Source organism: Rhyacophila brunnea, unplaced genomic scaffold, assembly GCF_057557595.1.
Source record: "Rhyacophila brunnea isolate RB1 unplaced genomic scaffold, BYU_Rbru_1.0 scaffold_6, whole genome shotgun sequence".
Taxonomy (NCBI): Eukaryota; Metazoa; Arthropoda; class Insecta; order Trichoptera; family Rhyacophilidae; genus Rhyacophila; species Rhyacophila brunnea.
In genome coordinates this window covers 18566178-18588982 of record NW_028233276.1, presented here as the reverse complement: position 1 = coordinate 18588982, position 22805 = coordinate 18566178, and the positions used below count along the sequence as shown (strand labels likewise).

The window sequence follows — 22805 nt, the reverse complement described above, 5'->3', positions numbered from 1 at the left end:
CGATATTATTATATTTGACAACTTCAGTGTTATATAGTGATAATTTGTGGAATTCTTAATAATGTAAATATTTAGTTATTTATATTGGTACCTACCTACCTACATAAATGATACAGTTACATCCCTATTCCCTATTGTACCCAAGTGCTGCTCCTAAATACATTAAAACTGACGCCATGCCATTGTCGTAGGTAGTGCTAAAAGGTAAATATCATATTTAAATAAAAGTTCCGGAGCGCTGATTAGTTTATAAATATTCTTTCATATTTAAGTATAGGTACTTTTTCAATCTTCCATTAAAGCCACGTTAACACTTTCGCTTTCAGTCTAAAAAAAAAGGTTTCCAAATTATAAATAATATTTTGACAATTAAGTTGGTACTTAATGAAATATATTTAATAAAAATATACTTTGTCCTGTTGAACATTTAAAGCATCTTAAGAACGAATACAGTCAGGAGTTCGCCATGTGGTTAGTGAATCGATGCAACTGGATTATATACATACGTAAGTAAATTTTTTGAATTAGGTATAGGTATAATGAGGTCGAAAGAAAAAAGTCTCTACTTTGATTATCCCATTATGGATGACTTTATTATAGCAACTAACTCTAATAGTGTCTTATCGAAGTTTTACGTTCCATGTGCATCTAGGTATCTTATATTTTAGATTTTTTCATGTTTTAACCAGACAGTTTTAGCAAAAAAAATATTTTCAATCCACGACATTTATTATACAGACCAATTATTATGTCCAACTTACTATCCCCCTTGAAAAAAAAATCGCGGACCAACCCTACACACTCCACCCCATTCTACACATATAATTTTATATATATTCTAGGCAATCTCAAACATACAATGTCACGGAAATTCTTATTTTTTTTTTACATATAAGCACACCAGAATTGCCACACGTCTCATTAAGCACCGCCACCAGTAGTGCCCAACCAGCCTATCCCCACGGGACGTCAATGGCTAAATAGATAATAACAATAACACTCTCTTATTGTCACGTTAACAGGTATCTTAATAGTTATATGTAATAGGTATATTAACAATAATCAGGGAAAACTAATCTGTTCTGTGGCTACACTGATGACTAGTTACAGCTACCTTCTTAGTTATTTAGACACCTGATACTAAACTTGGATAGTACAGAATATAACTCTTAAATGATATGATAATGGTTGGATCATTATTTAGTTATTTAGACACCTTATACTAAACTTGGATAGTACTTACAGAATATAACTCTTAAATGATATGAGAATGGTTGGATCATTATTTACTGAATAAATTATAAATTTTTCAATGTCACGCGAAAACAATAAATTTATGTGTGGGTGAAATTAATGAAACGTGATAATCATTTTACTGGGCAGTGCTTTATTTATTTGAATAATTTATTAAGTTTCTGGGAACACGTGTCCCTAATTACGTTTTTTTTTCAATAAATTATGTTTTATTTGTTAAATTTATTTAAAGAGTGCGATAACCCTGGAAGTATCTTGGCTTCCTCCGATAACTATCTCCACATGTCCCCATCGAAGTTAGCCGTTCATTCATACGTTGCACCTGACATATCTCGCCTAATCTCTCAATTTCAAATAGGTAGGTATATACTTTGTAGTAATTATTTTTTGATTTGTACAAATGACCGCTTCGGTCAAATGACCCTACCCAAATGGGCGTCTCAAGTATGCGTAATATTGCATACCGCAGCCATTGGTAGGATTGAACTCTCTTTCCAGGTCTATTATCGAGTGCACCGAACAGATAACAAGAAAGCCAGTCGCCATGGACCAAGGCTTTGAAGCTTATTTTGATTTACGGCTCAATGATGATCAGTTCTCTAATATTACCAATATTGAATGCGCGTTACGCGAAAAACTTATAATACAGACGTAACTATTAAAAAACATATCTATTCTTTAACATTTGTTTGAGTTTATCCTATATTTCTCCACACTCTCATTAAACCCTGTCTCATCCAGAAAGTTCTCTTTATTTTTGTGTTGTCTTGTGTAGCCAGCGCTCTCCAAATTTTAAATAAGTATTTTTTCAATACACACAAATTATCATTACGTAATGTGCTAATGGCTAAAAATTATATTCAACTTTCGTGGATTTCTGCCATTTGTGTATCGGCTAATTTTTCTTCTCACAAATAACATGTAGGTACCGAACCGATTTGTTGAACTTGACTGTAAATAGTTACATGTTTAGATATACAGGGTTATAAAATCAAGCAATATTGTTTTTGTATTTGATTTACTGCGAAAATTATTAAATTAAGGAAGACATACTCGTAATTTCCTTTCACATTAGAAATATGTATTTTCATTTCAGTAAGCAGATTACTGAATTTTCTTAGGGAAAAGGTAGGAAATCCTTATCTTTTGGACAATGGGTATGATCTATGAATAAGTGCGTAGAGTAGCCATACAAAATATTCCAATGCAGGGCACTTGTATCATTCACGCGTTATAAATTTTCTAAAGTATAATTTAGTGAACCTTTCCCTTTGTCATGCTCGCATCCTAGGCAGTTTGATTCACAAAGGGTAGGGGATTATGAAAAGCCTCGCCGAGGAAAAAAATAAATGCATCCACATTCCGAGATTCTAGTTTTTTAAATTCTATCCATCGGCTGCCCCGTGTGCACTTGTCTGCAAGACATCTACAGGTATAAAGTGTACAGGTAACATTATACCCACATTACAAGTCGTAGAAGACTTTTAAATGCAGATTCTGACGATTTTGTGAGAATTTTTACACTTAATTTACTGAACACTGCCGATTTTTTTTTAAATTGACCTTATCAGATTAATCTTCGAACCTTCAGTCACGCAATCATAATTTACAGGTGTGTTACGATTTTGAATTTTAGTTTTAATTAAAGATACAGCTGAATGATTAAAATATAAATAATTAGAAGACTTATTTCCATTTGATGTAGATTTCGCAGTTCATTGTATTAAGTAAGTATAGTTTTTTTTACAATTAATGCATAATAACGCCGTTGCCCTGTTAAAACCTTCGATGCGACGAAATTGAAGTATTTTATTACAGGAGAGATAAAAACTGTTTTATAAGCACAAGAATTAATATCGGTTTTTAGACTTTTCTCTAAACAAAAACTACAACAAATAACTAATATCTAAATATCATGTTGTGAAGGCTTGTCAGTATTGAGTGTTTGTAATATTAGATCCGATGTGATAACTGTATATTAATAATTGGAGGAATTTTGTCGATTTAAGGACATCGAGATTTTTGCTAAATCACAAAAAAATATTTTGACAAGGTTGTCACATTGTAGATTTTGTCAAATAAAACACATTGATCAGAGGGTTAATATTTCGAAATCACAGACAAAAAAGTTAGGTTACGGTACCTATCTATTTTTTTATTTCAATGTAATTAGATATTATTATAGCATGGGTAGGTCGGTAGTCGTTCAATTTAGTCATTATCTTTTAGTTTAGAATGTTTAGATCGTAAGTATTAACCTTATAGCCTTAAAATTGTATAATATCTTGTAATGTTGCCATTAGACTAAACGTAATCTCGGCGGGAAAACATTATTATCATTAATTAAGTCCTAACTACTAACTACATTATTTTATGCACGACACAGCGTAAGTACAAATAGTATAACAACTGGAGTCAGTAGGGCGTAACAGTAAAGAGTAAAAGGATGTTAAATCACAAACATACCATTTTCTTCGAAACATGAAATGGCACTTAATTACAATCATTTGTTTATAAACGGCGTACAACATCCAAGAATTAACAATATCGTAAGAATCATTTTAAACATAATATGCGTAACACATATTATGAAATAAAGATACTATTGACTGATGGTAGATACTTACTTGGTGGAGTTTACCTATAAATTTAAATGTAATTAATTATGTTTTAATTTAAAGCTTTTTTATCACATATGATATTAATGAGATAGAAATGCGAAAGTCAGTCGCCATAGGCTAAGACTTTGAAGGCAGTTTTGTTTTATGACTTATTGAGCGACAAACCATTAAAAGCAAGAAATACAAAGCCCCCTTCAAATATTACCAATATTTAATGCACGTTTACCTGTCAAACTTTAGTAAATATTATAATAAAGATGTAAATGTCATAAATATTGAAAACAACTTAAGTGATATTCTTTACAACGTGCTTAAGTTTATTTCATATTTTTTTTCCATATTTGAGAATCATCTTCTCACAAGCACACCCAGAAGGTAACACACTTTTCATTATTTTTGTTTTCCCAGGTTTTTGGGTTTTTTGTCCTCGATGACCAAGCGTTTACGTGTCGGCTTATAACATCTTGGATTTTTGATTCGAATCCCAGGCCTGGCAAATTATCTACAAGAACCTTAAAAATAATAAAAAGCTTCATTACCTAAAGGGATATAAGTATTGAACATGTCGATGTACAAACTACTTGAAAGTAGTGAATCCGTGGAATGAATATATGACATATTGACAATCTCCCTAGTGGCAATTCCCTAAACTAAATAAGTAGTTCGAATGACGGCTTGAAGTTAATGTTTAGTCTATTCACTATTTCTCCCATACCTATATAATATAATAATGTCAATATCGACGGGAAATGCACATTTTAGCAGGCATACTTTATCAATGTGTCTCATATCATTGTCAGATATTGTTGGAACTCGGTTGAATGATCGCTCGTTCTTGTGAGTATAAGAAAATATTGATAAAGACAATATATATTGCATTAACAATAACATCTTTATTCGCATCCCACTTTGATTCAATAATATATACAAGAACATCATTTACCCACTCGAATACTTACATATATATCATATATATGTAGTAATTATATTAAATTTATAACGATGCAGTAAAAGTGACATCAATGTCATTCGGATGAGATGTGTACAATGTTCGCAAGAATGATGATTTTTGTTTCTTTATGATCAAAGATTATGTCTCAAATAATAAATGAACATAATTATAATGTACTTATTGCACAACAAATTCGCAACACTCTTACAAAAAGCTGTATCTTTATTGTGTACACGAGACGATTTGATTATAAAAACAATACGTAGGTAGGCTCAAATTTGTCAATCACAATCAAAAAGTAACGTTATTTTTTCGGGACCGAAATTTCTGTATTACCCAATAATGTCATTGTTATTACTTTCATCATCATCTATTTGCCCGTGCAGTGTGGAGGTGCATCCTACTACCTATTCAATAGTAAAGAGGACTTCTTTTAATGTATTGACTCATTTTAACAACATTTTACATAACTTTAAGAATACTGACATATTATTATTTTATATTATATACTTACCTACGGGGGTGTTGTAGAATAGCTTCCAAATGATGCCATTCAGGTCCATGACTAATCGCATAACCGTCTTTCAGTAATCTCGAGTTCTTTTTCTCTCCAGTCGGGTACACTCAGCCTCTTTGCGCCCTCTTGACGTTGTCCATCCATCACCTCAGGAGGTCGCCCAGAAGCCGATTATCTACTGGTGTTCCTCTATAAATGTTATGAAGAGCTCTAAATACAACGCATCTAAATCCGTAATTGCGTTGTATTTAGGATACGCTTATTTGGTTTTATTTCACTGATCCAAGTAGGTTTATTTCGATATGTTTAGTTTTCGAATAGTTAGATAACCTTCTCCTGTTTCTCTGTCAGGCTCACGTTGTATACCTATGCGAAATTCCATTTCTTGGATAACAGCTTTGACCTGAATAAACATACCTATTCAGTAACAAGAATGCTACATTGCAACTCTTCAGTCTGCTAGCGATTTTCAGGTCACTTTTCTGAGATTTTTGGCTCCTCAGTACTGAGAATGTCGAATTGACCACCTTTGCAAATGTTTGTCGGTGTAATTCTTCCTCGACATCTTTAAGTACGTCGTCTCCTCAAGGTTCACATTTATGTGTATGTCTGCACTGCTAAGTAAAAAGACAGTGTTTATGGTTTTAGTGAAATGAGAACTAAGTTTTAAACTACATTTTCCCTTATATTATGTAAAATTATTGGATTGTTTTGACATAATCTCTAAATTATACATTCTAATTAGAGATTGTGTCAAACCAATCCAATAATTTTACATACTATAAGAGAAGGGTAGTTTAAAACTTGGGTTCTCATTTCACTAAAACCAAAAAACACTGTCATTTTACTTAGCAGGGCAGTATTGACTTCGCTGTATTCTTTAGAGTGAAAATGACATGTATATGCGCCTCGTTTATAAACGCATAAGGTAAAAAAAATCCAATTTATAAGAAAGCAAATTAAAGTCCACGATGTGATAAATATCACCAATCGAATATGACAATGGGTGGGAAACATTGCTCAATAATTCAGTCGTCATGTGGGATAAATATGACCCCTAGAAAATCAGCTGGATTGAAAAAAAAGTATTGTTATTTGGTTATAACGACGACAGATTAGTAACAAGCGAATAAGTTGGGCAGGGCTATATCCAACAGTAGATATAAAATTAAATATAAATAATATAATAGTTGTTTTTCGGATGAAAGACGTCAATAAGGTTTCTTTATGATGCAAAAAAAACTATGGCTGTTACGTTGATGAAATACGTACCCAGTTGAATCAATCCGTGGAATCAATTATTAATTTTAGAAACAACATTTTTAGTGTCTGTGTAGTCATCATGGCAACATTAAGATGAATTTAATAGCCAAAAAGAGTTCGTTGCACCCAAAACTCGCGCCACAATTTAATATTGACAGATCGTGGTGCTTGTGCAACAAAAATTCAATTCAGGTATTCCAAACAAGAAAATGCACGACGACACGTTGAAGTTTATCTTAATACCAAGTAATGAATTAATCTTTGATAGTTTGCAGATACTTATAAGTTGTAACTTGTAATATCCAGGTAACGTTATGAGTGTACTAAATCTAAAATAAGTGAATCGTGCCGCACAAGGATTAACGACTCTAATCAGTATAATCAATAATCATAATCCAATTACATTATAATATAATTATATGGATCATAGTAAGCATTTAGTCAGTGACGTCCCTAAGAAAATGGTAGACATTGAATGTCGCCCGCTTTCATTTTTAGGTACCTACCTATAAATTCGTTAGATACCTATTTTATTATTTATTTGCGGCAATAAATGCAACAAAAATCTTGAAAAAATGACATATGCATCATTTACTGACGACTATACAATTACAGCGTTTCCATGAAACATACTCTCAAACAGTGGTGGCTTTAGGTACGTGGAGGTCTGAGGCGCTGACAAGTTTGGATGCCCCCTCGTGAAAAGTTTTCCCGCGCAATAAACCACCAACATCACAGGATATTACGATATAACAATGTTTATGTTGTCAGGATTTCTTTTGCTTCGGTTATTTAAAAACTGAGATATCGGTACTTTCCGCCCCATAGAAAACCGCCACTGCTTTCAAAAGCCATAGGTAATAGGTAATATTAATTTTATTGTGTTAGCCCTTCATTATGTGCAGCCTGACCTGCCTACACGGGACGTGTATACGGGACGGGATATTATATCGTACGATAATAATTGTTCGAAAGTAAAAAATAATAATTTGTTTTGATGACATCCCGTCTTGTTACTATTAAATTCACTACTTAAAAAAATCTTTGATAGCGACTATTTTGTAGACATTCGTTTGGTAGTTATAAAATTTTACTGTGATAATGAAGAGTGAAAAAATTTCCTGGTTTCAAATTAAATTTATCTTGTGATTTGGTACCTATTAATAACAGTATCACTAGTTATGTAGGGAAACAGCAGATCCAATATGTTATTTTTGAGTTCACCGACCACGCACTAATTGAATTTGATGTCAATCTGAATGCTTTCTTTAATCAAATCATTTTCTTTAATAAATTATCAACTTACTGGAAATATCACTGTAGCTGGCTGTATAGTGTATATAATATTATGTAGATAGCCTCTGGCTATATCTATGATTGATAGCGAACTGTCTCCAGGCCAGTGTTGCCAACCGTACTATAATTTTGGTCCGCGTACTATGTACGATATAAAATAGGTATAGTACGCCCAAAATACTATAATTTTGAAAATCGTACTATAATTTTATATAAAAGTACTATAATTCTGCATTTGCCATTTCGCAATCGAGTGGTCTTCGAAAATTTGGAAATCTGCGGCCCGCGGCGAAATATTTTTCCCAAAAAAAAACAAGCCGACCACGAAAAATCGGGAACCTGCGGCCCGCGACGAAATATTTTTCCTAAAAAAAACAAGCCGACTATGAAAAATCGGGAACCTGCGGCCCGCGGCGAAATATTTTTCCTAATAAAAACGAGCCGACTATGAAAAATTGGGAATATTTTCATTTTCAACAGATGACAACGCGTACTATATTTTATCTCCAAATACTATAATTTTGGAGGCTCTGTACTATAATTCCACTTTCAAAATATGGCAACACTGCTCCAGGCTCCTACGAAGTAGACTTCTTGAAGTTTTTTTTCTGTCTAACTCAAGTATCGCTCTTTTTTTATATGTACGACTTCTCAAAGTATATCTACTTGTCTTTTTTATTTATCTCGCAGGTAGTTATTCTATACCTATACCTTTTGCTTCTCCGGTGCGGCGAATCGAAACGTATCAAAACTGGTTTTAGATAAAAGTAAAAGTATCAGTGCGCAGTATTCTTTCGTCGATGGTGCGCAGGCTCTCTCGCTTGTACCCGCAATCTCGATATCTCGATGGAATTTCCGTTGGCGGACGTTAATGTTGCCTCATCGTGGAAAGCGTAATCCCATACAAAAGGATTAAGTATACTTACATAGTCAGGAAAAAATAAATTTAAATGCTTGAAAAAATTCGACACTCAACCGATCGCGATTCTCGATTTATGTCTATGGCTAGGTTAGTTCCATTTTCAAAATATTATTTTCAGTCCTTTTAGGTTAAAAAGCATTTTTATTTTTATAGAACGAGAGGAAATTTTTACAATGTAACTTATAAAACAGATCCAGTATTCTCAATGAATCCACCCCCGTGCAATAATACAATTACAACGTCCTTAAATATTGACTGATTTTAGCTAATAAATGTTCTGTTAATTACCTTGTCTAAGTAGAAGAAATTAATCGATAATAATGAGTAAGTTAACTCTGACAGTGATACATTGTTGTTATTATTAAGTTATCGACGCACATTCTCTGTATTTGGTGATGGGTACGTATGTAATTATTAGGAATAACATGTCGATGGAAGAATGATTTATTATCAATAATAATTTTATTCTGAACTGAGAGGTTTTTGTGCAATTTTATCCTAATACACAGCTGAATGTAGAACTATTCTAACTCACATTTTTTGAAACAGCCTACTTCAGTTATTTATTATTTATATGGACAAGTGTACTATGCACAATTTTTCTCATCAATAATCCTACTAAAATACGATGCATCCATTTATCCATAAATGTAATAAATAATTTCAGTAAGTTGTTTCAAAAAACTCTCTCCTCAAAAATTTCAAATGTAAGTTAGAATAGTTCTGCATTCAGGTGACGACATGTCATGACGTTATTTTAATTCACAAAAATGACAATTTGTCACCAGAAAACTTTAACCATCTGTGCTGTTTAAATATTAACTGTATTATTTATTTAACTACATAATACAATAGGTACATATTTATCACTAAAGAAATACAGTAATCGATATCATATTTATTGCGAAAAAATATCAATCTATAGTTCCGTATTATGAATTGTTATGACATAAATTTCCGTAGAAAAAATTGCCAGCTTTTTTAATTTTTAACCAATGGAATTTCTTATACTTTGGATTGAATATGGTATCAAATTTCACTAGATAAGTCATAAATATTATCCGTCACGTCTGACATCAGTCTCGCATCAGATCACGGTGCATTGTAAAAGATTATATTTAAAACTGATTATAAAAAGAATCTCAATTGCCACGAAAATGATGCTTGTGCGAACATTGGTGTTTTCCATATTTTTGTACGATGTCGAGTCATGAACCATGAGGGCAAGGAAGCGGAAGGTGATAATTGATTATTGATGCCTTCGGGATGTGGTGTTGGCGCCGAATGCTTCGTATTTCTTGGACAGAGAACATGACGAACCAGTCAATCATCCAGAGACTACACATAAAGGAACGGCGCTCGACAATATGTTTGAGATGCATTCTGCAGTTTTTAGACCATATTGTTCGGCGCGAACCGGATAACCTGGAGATTTTTGTTGTTTTGGGTAGCCTCCGAGAAATGCGTCGGCACGCTGGGGCGATCAAGGGAAGGAAATTACTGGGGGAACCTATATCCTGCTCTGAGAGGAACATATGACCGAGAGGGGTGGAAGGTCTTAGTCGATCAGAAGATGACGGAATTTTAAGGTAATCACGATCGTCAGCCATGAGGGAACGACCAAGAAGTGAGATAATTTAAAATAAGACTCATCCGATCTACTAATCAATTTATAATAATATAATATACGAATGTGAATGGCTGTTATAGTATTATCAATCAAAGTTGAATAATGTACTCTACAGCCAAAATACAATAAATAGAGCATACTAATAATTATTGTATGTTCTATAATCTATAATATGCTTTACAGTTTACACTATAATTAGGTACTTAATTATTATTTCGTCAGGCATGCTAAAAACAAAGTATGTAGATATATCATAATATCAGTGTCTTATCTATAGAATTTAAGTTTTAGGACGCTATTTTTTTTTTGTTTTTTACTACATACTTATCTATGGGTTCCGACCTTATTATAGGTTATTATATATGTTTTGCTCCACATCTAGCTCCTTCCACTCTTCTCTGTCCTAACCAAACAGTGGAAACGCCATTAACGACGAGTCAGCGTGCTTTGCAGACGACATTGTTGTTTTTGCGAAGGACCCGGAATATATTCAGAACGGGATGCAGAAGCAGGAGTCCTATAATAATTACTGATACTACCAATGTCTTTTCTCTCTTATTGTAAAGTGTATCTACATATTGCAATTGCAAATTTGCATAGTCACTCAGAAAGAGATTTATTAGAACTTGTGGGTTTTCTAAGCTGAGATTGCTGTAACGTATAATGCCTAATCACATTACATTTGATTCATTACTTACGTATATTCTTGGGCCATAAATCGATATATTTACATAATCTTGCACTGATACAGTTGGACTGCATAATCAAATTTCACTCTATGGTTATTTTCTTGTAATACGCCCTGCCATGCGCAGGTCATCGCGAAGCGTATTTGTAATTTATCACTTTTGTTAAGTTAAGTTAAGTTATCACTTTTGTAATAATTATTCTTCTTTCGCTCCTAGTTGTTATCAATAGAAGCAACCAATATAGAGCGATCGGTAAACATAATATGTTTATTGAAGTCTACCTTCTTTTTTTTAATTGCATATTGACTTATTTATATAATCACTTGGTTATATATTCTATAAAATATTTTATTTTGCCAACGAGAGATGCCGTATGTGTAGGAATGTATTACACAGAACAATCTGCAAAGGTTTTAAAAAATATACCACAGCGCGCCATCTGTCTTGACGTAAATAAAGGTCGGATTATGTTTCAAATAATTCTCAATTTTTTTCATATGGATTTTACGTCACATAGCCCCCCCCGCCCAGTCTATCGAATTGTATGAACTAAGGTAAGCTCCGATCGCAGAGCCTAAAACTAAATAATTAATAATTAGATAATTAAAAAAAATCTATGGTGTTTAATAGAATATTAATAAAATATAGACTGTTTTTAAAAATAAAAAGAACTTTTATCTAACGATTTTTCTTGGGTGTTTTGAAAAAATACGTAATTTAAACTGATCGCTTAATTTTATGTCGTCAGTGAGTTTTTGAAGTTTTATTAAATTATTGTGTACCTATTCATTAGTAGTAATATCGTAGTATATTCTTATTTCTCGTAAGTACCTATACCTGACAAGTGTGTTCTTTTTATCAGACCTCCACAGCCTACCTCTTTCCAAAAGTCACCCATCGCCACTGATATATATGCCTGACATCTTTTGTAGGATATATATGCCTGACATCTTTTGTAGTTCATGAATCGAGCCACATTTAGGACAGGCGAGCAAAGATCCCATTCACAATGTGTGTACCTACTCTCTCTATAATATATTATACTAGCTGACCAGGTAAACGTTGTTCTGCCATATAAATTATTTCTAGTGAATATTTTGGTTGTTAAATAAAAAGTAACGAATGTATCGTAAGTGTGTAGGGATGGGATCTATGACAGAAGGAGGAATAGAGCACTGTAGACGATGACCGCCGATAAAAACAAAAAACCAACAACCATTCATTTTCTCAATTCAAAATGAGTAATGATGTTCATAATGAATGAATTACCTGTGACAGGATCTCGTTGTTTAATGTTTATGCAATATCCGTCTTGTCCCTTCCAGAAAATTAGCGGATATTGGAGAGCGTCGTATGAACGGTGTGTGTCAGCGATGAACTCCAGATTATTGTTTCTTCTTCGAATCACGATTTCTCGCATCGATGTGCAGTCGCCAACCATGATTCCAGCAATGTCGTCAACAACAGTCGCATTGAATCGACGTACGTGCTCTCCAGCTGGTGTTTTATCAGGATTGATGACAATAACGTGATTGTCACTTTACAATTCGTGCATGTGTGCTTGAAGAATTTCAATAATTTATTGTGCTCATTCAACAGGGCGTCCAGTTCGCCGACGATGCGCCTCGCATTAGGCGAATTGAGGCTATTGTAGCCGCAACGTGCATCCACATGATTGATGTCCTCACCGCCGCGCCCATGAAGTAGATTTGTAAAAATGTATGTGGTTCGTTTGGCATTAGCAGCAATGAGCCTACTTTGTGGTATACTTGACCTTTGATTTTGAATGTAGAATGGAATTGTTGACCATTTGCCGCAGTATTGTGAACTATTTCTGTTGCTCCGGACGAAGTCATTTGGAAGCATGAATTGAATGTGCGAATGGACTTCAGGAACAGGTTTGAATCTGGAACCGTGCCAATGAGCAAGCTGTTCAATGGTTCTGGTGGTATCTCAATTTCTGGTAGTTGCACTTTTCCTGATGCGCAACACATCCCGGCTGACTCATGTTTGAATTTGAGCGCATGACAATGGGGAAATTCTTTGTCCATAGCACCAATCAGCACTTTCGGATGAGCGGAATATTCAATATCTGGCTCGTACTCAAATGCGAGACGAAGGAACGAAGCGGATGTAAATGTTCGATGTACTTGTTGGCGTTGTCGGTCATTTGCTCTGCGTGTGTTAACTACGAACCGGCGCGCTTGGCTCCGTTCCAATTGTCGTTGTTGATTTCGTTCAGCTCGTGCCTCTTGTGATTGAGATGCACGCAATTGCAACATGCTTACACGCACGTTTTTGTTATCTTGTTGGATTTGTTCGTCTGTTCTTTCTACTCTACTATTTCTCATGTTTGTTGCTTTATTCGTTCGACGGCCCAAATGGCCCCCCTTGCGTCTTGCTGGCATTGTGCACTGTAATACACGCACATAAAAATAGATAAATTAAAATAAATCGTACAAAATTTTGCACGCACTGCGTTGTGATTTGCCGAATGAAATGTCAAAATGACGCGACGCTTCTCTTGAATTCTTCTCGGACGTAGTGCCATCTGTCATTCAACAACATAAATAATTTCGTTCTGTTTGAAATACGAACGACCGTTAAATTTGTTCATACAAAAATAATAAAATCGCGATTAAAAAATGGGAGGATGGGGGTAGGAAAATGAAAATTTTAGGTTATAGGTGTTATTTTATGCCAAATAATAAAAAAAAATTGTCAAAAAAATAAAAGAAAATTTTTCTGGATAGAGATACCCTAATCACCTAGCGGTATGAAATATACTTGTTGACCTATTCTCATACCTAACAAATATACATAAAAAAATTCATAAAAATAGGTTGAGCCATTTCGGAGGAGTTCGACCACAAACATCGTGACACGAGATTTTTATATATATAGAGATTAATATACGAAAGTGTGATCGAATACAGTATTTGTATATTCTTCTAAATTTTGTCTAAAAACATAACCGGTACATAATATGAGTGCAATACATATATTCACCAATCAATTAATGTGTCCAATTCATGAATAATTGATGGGTGGATTAACCATTAAAAATTATATTGATGACAATTTAATTATTTGGGCGTGTCCCCACACATCCAAACCATTTTGTTAATTATTGCAACATTTTTTAAAAATACAATAGTGGGGACAGTTCACGGTAAATTTATCGTTGCGGTCAATTGAACACTGACGAGATTTTTTAAAACCGTTTGTTTGATTACTTCATTCCTTATAGTTGCTGATTTATTCAGGAATGGATTGAATATAAGAAAAATACAATAAGTTAATTCAAATTGTTCTACATTATAAAAGAGATAAGTACACTAATCCGGATACGTTCAGGTGACATTTTTAAATTTGCCTGCATATTTTTGAATGTTACAGTGTCACAAACTTATCTGAATAATTTATGGGGGAGCCACAGTCGAAAACTACCAAATCAAGACTCGCAACTGGACTGAATCTGACATTCAAATGACGTTTTCAATGTGGTGTCGATATGGTAGTCCGTAGTTCCATTTTTGACCGTTCTTCAGAAAAGTTTGTAGGACTGTACTAATTTTTCTCTAATATGATTCCTATTTAAATCTTGTGTAGTTTTTATCCTATATTACGCTGCCATATTATTTCGGCTAGAAACAGTCGATAAATGACTCATTTAGTCATTTGCATTGAATTAGATTCCAGCCCAGCTCGAGATTAAACGTTTTAACCCTCAGGCATCAAATTATTCATAACATTTAGATTTTTGAAGATCCTTTGAACATGCTTAGGTATTTTAATGACTATCAGTAGGTATACATTCAGTCACATTATTTTTGCGTTGGCGTCGCGTTTTCGACCTGCCTGACTTCGAAAAGAAAAGGTTAGGTGACCTCCATTAGGATCTATTTGTCTAGACATAAATTAAACTATACATACGGTCAAGTGCCTATGGTCAAATCAGGCTATTAAATCATAATTATATGCAGCATCAAACGGGCTGACATTGATTCATTGCTTTCATTTGAAACTCGGAAGCTGTTGACAAAATGGCCAGCGAAGACTATGAAGACATTAATTGACGTATTGACGCACCGATAATTTATAATGGATATATTAAAAAAATACATACGTAGTTATATTTGGATTCATCGAATAAAAACTTACTCTTCTCGGTCGTCCACTCATTTACTTCAAAATACAACTATCTTCGATCAAGACTCCACCCCATCACAACGATTAATAATGTCTGCAAAATTTAAAAATACCTACTTTTGTCGATAGCCGTTCCTTTATTCGAGTCTCTGGATCATGGCCCCCACAAGGGGGGGGGGGGGGGTCTGACAGGGCTCTAGCCTGGGGCCCGGCGTGGCGAATCGGCCAGATAAGTGAGGTAAACACACACTACAAATTTGCTTTAATAGCAAAAAATAGTGTTATTAGTCGATAGTGTTATTATTTAAAATCATGTGATTGTAAAATGCAATTTTAATAAAATTGTGTATCGATACTCGACAACTCCATAATTCAAATAGATGTATTAAATTATACAAAAAGTCACTAAATATACACATTAATTTTACCGCGTACACCGATTGGAAAACGCTACTGTAGAGCGTCACACTACCTTTATCCTTAGCGATAGGTAGGGGGGCCCGCCAAAGATCCTAGCCTGGGGACCCATGCTCTGGATGGCCCATGCTCTGGATTAAATTTGTTGTATGCTACCGTCGTTTGCTATCCAACAGTTTGTTTAGAGCTACTCTCGTACTGTTCACGAGATGTTTTAAGCTACGAAATAGTGCGTATTCCTCTGCTAAGTTTAATAAAAATGAGCTGAATGCTGAATTCTTCTTATATAGTGTTCTAGTTATGATACTCCGAATTTCTCGGTCCATGGTGTCAATAATGGTCAACGTCAGTTCAAAGGAGCTATCCGCATGGGAGGCGAACCTAGCCTCTGAGGGTCTCGAAGATGGTTACATGCAAATTGTACGTACAACATTTAACCGTGGCACAGTTCGCCGTGAGCTTTCTTAATTATATTTATTAATTGTATGACCGATTTGAACTGTTCCGAGGCCTCCTTTCAAATTGTCTAACGAATTGATTGCGTCATTTGCTTAAAAAAAATCGCCGCTGGCAGGATCGTATATTGCTTACATAATCTACCTACGGCTATTTAACTTTATATTTATCATTAACTAGTTCTCTGGTTTCCGCCCGGCTGTATCTATCGGCGATTTTAATAATTATCCTAGGCATTTATTTTTCTTGTGAACGCGATTATTGTTAACACATCATTGGTCTCAATTACCATTATAATTGCGCCGTTTTCGAAAGCCAGCTGAAACTTGCGTGCAGCTTCCAGCCCAACTCAATTATTTGTCAATCTCGAAACGATTTGACACGTAAATTTTTTGCATACGTCAAATAATACGACCGACTTCTTTCATCATTATTATACTAATTATTGTATCCGGAATACATATTTCTTACGTATCTATACTATGAAAGTAAATATTTTTTAAACGCTTTGTAGGCAGCGGAATGTTTTACGTCAATGTCGTCAGACGAACGTGCACTGTAAATTCAAATAATTACCGCAGAACTAAACATTAATTAGGAACAAAGTAATTAATGTTTACGCCATTATGAAAAAAATGTGCCTGACACTTGTTTTAATCCTTTTATGATGTGTGGTCGTGTAATCCCACAAAACAACATAAACGTAGACTCCTCTTAACCAATCCGCACGGACCAAACTCGGTCTTAATCGAACGATCACGCACAGTGAGCTAACAAAAATAAATGATTCTAAATAATAAATATGTAATACAAAAAACAAAGCTAAAACAATACGGACATACAAAACTATGTGATGAGATCTTCACGCCACATTTTTTTTAAATGCAACAAAATTGGCCTTTCTGGGCGACCAGGTCGAACGGTCCAATGGGCCCCATCAACTGGTTAGACCGACTTGAGCATCTCTTCCATTTCGGAGCACATTCCCAGAGTATCTTGTAGTTCTTCGCCACACTGGCATGTTGGTCAGGTGACAAGTCCAAGCTTTTGGGAAGTCGCATATCGAGGTTAGAAACGAGACCACCTAAGTAACAAAATAACAACTTTGGAGGAGAGGGAAAACATCTCGCCTGTACACTATGTGTTTGATATTACAAATCAATGTCTTTGTCACCTATTGTACATTTATGTATGTAGTATGAGGTAGGGATTGCAATGCATGTATTTCAAAACCGGTATTCCAGTATTTATCAATACCGAAATACCGGAATTGTCGGTATTAAGAAAGCACACTCGTTTACATTTTTGAAAATGAATTATAAGTAATGTGCTGCTAAAATGTAAATATATTGAGTGAATTCAACATAGGTGAAAAAATAATAAAACAAATTTTATCAAATATATTTTACAAAATTTCTTATTAATTCGAAATAGAAAACATCCGTGACACAAATGTTCAATTATTCTATAATTATTGATGGTACAAGCGTTGAATTTAAAAAGCTTTTCCCGCAGCCGGACTTATTTGCACTTGATGAACTTTTGAAAGCTTTAGTTAAAATTATCAATATATTCAAATTATTTGTAAAAAATCACTAAGTAGTTCTACAATTATCACCAATACATATTTTTAAATGTCAACATAATAAATGTAGGTACCTATGTAGGTTTTTGCTATAAAATAATATTTTAAAAAGATTTTAATTGTTATATTTATTGATAAGCATCGACTTCTGGTGTTTTTAATGTTTAAGAAATACTGGTATTCAATAAGAAATACCGAAAAACCCCGTATTGACATTTTCATACGGTAAATCCCTAGTATGAGGATTACTTACATGCTTCTTATAAATAGGTAGCTGGCGGCAATCAAAACTATGCATCTACGAGTTATCATTAGTTGAATAGTTCACGACATAGTAGATACGAGATGTCGTTTCAAACGTTTTTAGAGGCCAAATATATTTTAACGAACTTTCAGCTTTCGTTGGTGCCAGATTTGAACAAAATGTCGCTTACGAGGTATCGTTTCTTAACCCTCGATATGCTTACACTCTTACACAGCGTGTGGTTACCACCAGTGGCTGTGGTTTAACAACCTTTACCGTGTTCTCAATTGCAGAGCGACATATTTATATATTTGTTGACAGTACAGTTATGCGTCTACATTAATTATATTTACACAATTTGTAGTACGTAACACTATGTGTGTATTTCAAGTAAACGTTTACTTTATATTTTATTTCTCATAAAATATAACCTATTTCAAGGTCTGCTGCCTCAACCTGTCATCGAATAAAAATTACATCATTACTTGAATCTAAATTCCGAGAAATATAAAAACATTATTATTCTGTAGGTAGGTATATTGTATACTTAATACCTTTTTCATAAGTATTTTTTCGCATAACATCATCAAACCGCAAACGATTGATAATTTTCTAAAAAATCGTTTTATGCTTGGTTACTTTATCAGGTGGGTTATATCTACGGGTAGGGTCAGCGCCATCTTTAGATTAATAAAGCCTGAGCATAACTTTTTGCACAAGCAACGAGTGGTCCACTGTTCAGCTGTCAAAATCAAATCCCAGATTGCTTGACATATTGATTCGCCCTTTCTCGTATCAAATTGAATTATATAAAATTCTCAAATAAAACATATTAACTAGCTGTGTTATTTATAAATAATATATATTCCTGTTATCCATCAACTGTTAAAGTCAGACTAGTCCTTCACACAAAAACCGGTGGTAATATCGATTTCCAATAAATATGTAGCATTGATCTATGCATTACATTTGTAGGAGGTGTGTTAATTCTAGTGTATTATTTATCATGTAACTCATCTATTTAAATCAAATCATTCCCTGTGTGAACACGACAGACGCGTCAGTATGAGAACGCTATAGAACAATGACAGGCAATGACAGGTCATCCATAGACAACAACGGGAGGGATGGAAAAAGTAGGACCAGTCGTTGTGAATGTATCGGCATTCTACTTCAGTCGGCAATGGTAGGGTAGAATGCTTATGTATAGTAAATTTGCAATGTGTTTGTTTATTTGGTGTAGACAGGTAAAATATTTGTCAGATTTGACCAATACTTACTGATATTGTCATTGCCTTTATTAATTAGTATGGACCATACGTCGATTGAAAGCGGGGTTTAAGTATGCCATTTGCATTGACCGACGAGTCGTGTGACGAATTTTCCGTTATGAAAAAAACACCATGCCGTGTTCTGAATTACGATTCTCGGAATTGTATAGCAAACTATTTCGTAGATTTTTTGTGTAACTTAATCTGGGGATGTAATCTATAATCTAAGGATGTAATAATTTAAAAGATTTAGTCGTGCGGACGACTATTTCCTACGACTGACAGAATTTCAAGTCATTTCGTATTGCATATTTATTTGTAGCAAACTTCACACAGTATTGCCGTTGACTATGAAAACCGCAAGAATTTTAACATAATAAAATATGATCATTCAGTCAATTCCATAATTCCGTAACGAATTGACGTTATTGTTTTATTAATCACTAATGGCCATTTAACTACAGCTAAAACTTAAAATTTGAATTTGTTATGAATTGATGATGACTCATTATTGCATATTTAGATGAATAATCGCATACAGCAGTGGGTCAAAAGTAAGTACTTACATCAAATGTCAAACTATGCTGCTCTTTATAGCCGCCATCTATTCTTACAATGAGAGCCAACGTACATATACATAATATTATTTTTGTCTATGTACAAAATCAACCTCACTAAAATGTTTTTGGGACGACTATCAAATGGCGCTATACAAACGTTCATATGGCTCGATCTATGAAATCTATGGTTATATCTGACTAAATATATGACCGATGCTGAATGGATATGTAAATACCTAGCGATATCAAATTTTATATATTATATTTTGTTGGGAAATGGGCGATATTGATCATCCAAATATATCGAACAAAGATCGTAGACCGGCCTGCTGGAAAGTTCCGGTCCGAAGCACCAAAAGCACGTACAAATAAACCATTGGGCAGATAGGCACCCTTTGTTCTTCGGTAGGGAGCCAAATTGTTCTCAGAAACAATAGGCACCGCTAAACCTTTCATAGGAACTGGCCAGGTGTAACACGCGGAATTTGTTTTTATATACAAGTACTTGGTATTTGAAACACGGTAGATTCAATGGCTGTGTGTTGATTGTTACTAATACTACCAGTACCAGCTTTACATTAATCTGGGACATAATTTTTGAACTGTGCCCAAAAGTGATTTTGTGCAGGAAATCACAAAACATAATATATGGAATACCCACAAATTTACCTCGTGAAACCATGGAACTCTTTCGAATATCATTTGAAAACGCTTCTGTAGAGCACCACCCTACCCAAGATGATGGCCTGGGGGACCGTGTCAGGATGTGGGGCCATGATGATAGCGAATACCTATCGATTATTTGAGGCTGTTAGTTTCAGAGTCGGTAACCTCCATATTTCGTCATTTTGAGATAATAGAAAAAAGTCAACCACGTTATTTAGGACTGCTAACATATTAGTAAACAATTAGAAAAAGCGAATATCGAAATAAACTGCCCTTAATGTTAATAAATCATGTTTAAAGTTAGTCGTGAAATATAAAAAAATGGCGGCTAATGAACATTCCGCGGAATCCTAGGTACCTACTATAATATAGTAAAAAAAATAATGAAGAATAAAATGTTAATTAGATTTTTTTTACTATTCATGGAATAAATTAGTAATGCATCAAAATGTTACCTTCCAACATAATTTAAGAGTAGCTGAAATCCGCTAGAAATCATGCGACCAATGGGTTGGGAACAAATAATAATTTAAATTTATTCGTAATTGTGATAATATTTTTTTCGTTTTGCAGTGTTTACTTACAAAGGATGTTAATAGCCTTTATATCCGAAAAACGATTTCCGAATACCAAATGATACTTAATAAATAATCTAATACCATAATTTGTCATTTCATTATGAGAATTGTAATTATTATTATTTCGCAACTAAATTTAATTGGGAATCGCTGCTCTACACGATTTAAGATATAACAAAAGTCAATATTTTATAAAGTCGCCTTTGTCTTCTGCTCATAACACTTAGCTGGCCGACCTACCAAGCCGGGCCCCTTCTAAGCCCCGGCCCCCACGCTAGAGCCCTGTTAACCCCATCCTTGTTTGTCTCCAAAAAGTATATCACATTTGACACCTGCGCTTTGATAGGTACTTACAATATGTACATAACTACAAATACCGGTTTAAGATGGTTATCAGACGAGATAATAATTATTTTGATAGGATTCCGTGGGTTGATAGTAGTATAATATTGTATTCGATACACCTTCGCAGATGTTGTTTACAAAACATTCTGGTACCATTGTCATTGCGAGCTGACAAAAATATTTGGCGCGATTAAAAAATGACAGATTCTCCGGCATGGCTCTCCCACACGCATTACCTGGGGGAATCTTGAATAAATAATTTATGTCGTTGGGTTGGCACATCGGTGAGGTCATTTACCAATCACAACCACAACACATCATATAACGGGAAGATGTAGGTAAATATTTGAATAGGTATCTACATAAAAATGCCGTAATACTTATTGTATTAAAACTAATGTTGCCATGAATCTGAGCAAAATTGCTCAGTTATCAGTACGAACTTTGTATGGCATAATATTAATGGCAATTTATGGTGTGCTCCGGGCTACTCACTTTGGCAAAACTTCTTGTTTGGGACTCTTTCATTCTTTCTCGCGCGAAATATTTTCGTCATCATTACCTACAGAGCGCCCAAAAAAGCGCAATTCGAGCCGCATTGCAACCTGCAACCGGTTGCCACTTTCGTTTAATTCTGTCCAGTACTGCGGTTCTTCCCCGCGGCTGTACTGCTATTATGTTGGATTCCATTTCTGATCACCCACTTTCAACGACATTAAAATCGCGACCCGCTCCTACCCCAGACCAGTTTTTATTTCTCAGTTCTGAACAACTTCAAGAAGGTCGACTATTTACATAAGTTTTCTCAAAAATAATTCATGATCTTATTATGTAGGTACTACGAATGTATCATTCTAATGTTAGATATAAATTTTCGATATTAAAGTAAACACGTTGGCGCAATAAGTAAAGTGCTTCATAACTTTCCACTGCGGCTCTAGGATGAAAATTATGTATTATAATATTCTGATTTTTCTTTACATTTATTATCTATTTAATTTCTTATTACTACATGATATATTAATACAAGTGAATATCATTGATCTAATTGTATGCTAGGTAAACAGGGAAAGAGGCGTATCAGTGTAGCAAAAGGTGCAAAGTAATAAAACGTATGGGTACCTACTCTAAACGTCACGAAGACAGTCTAGTGTCATGTATTTGCACGTGGGGATTAGGGATTGCAGTACCGGTATTCCGAAAACCGTAATCCCGGTTTATATCAATACTGAAATACCGGTTTTTTAAAATCTAAAATACTGATATTTTCGGTATTAATAATGCAGAAAAATACAAACACTATGAGTAGGTACCTATCTGAAATGAATGAATGATTCGACATAAGTGAAATTATCACAAAAAAAAATCACTACATTTATTCTGGGAA

At 34.3% G+C, this 22805-nt stretch overlaps 1 protein-coding gene across 5 annotated transcripts in view; it reads left to right on the top strand.

The window, feature by feature from the left end:
* pyd (zonula occludens-like protein polychaetoid) overlaps positions 1-22805 on the top strand; it is a 210948-nt gene that overhangs the window by 128858 nt on the left and 59285 nt on the right. The window lies entirely within an intron of this gene.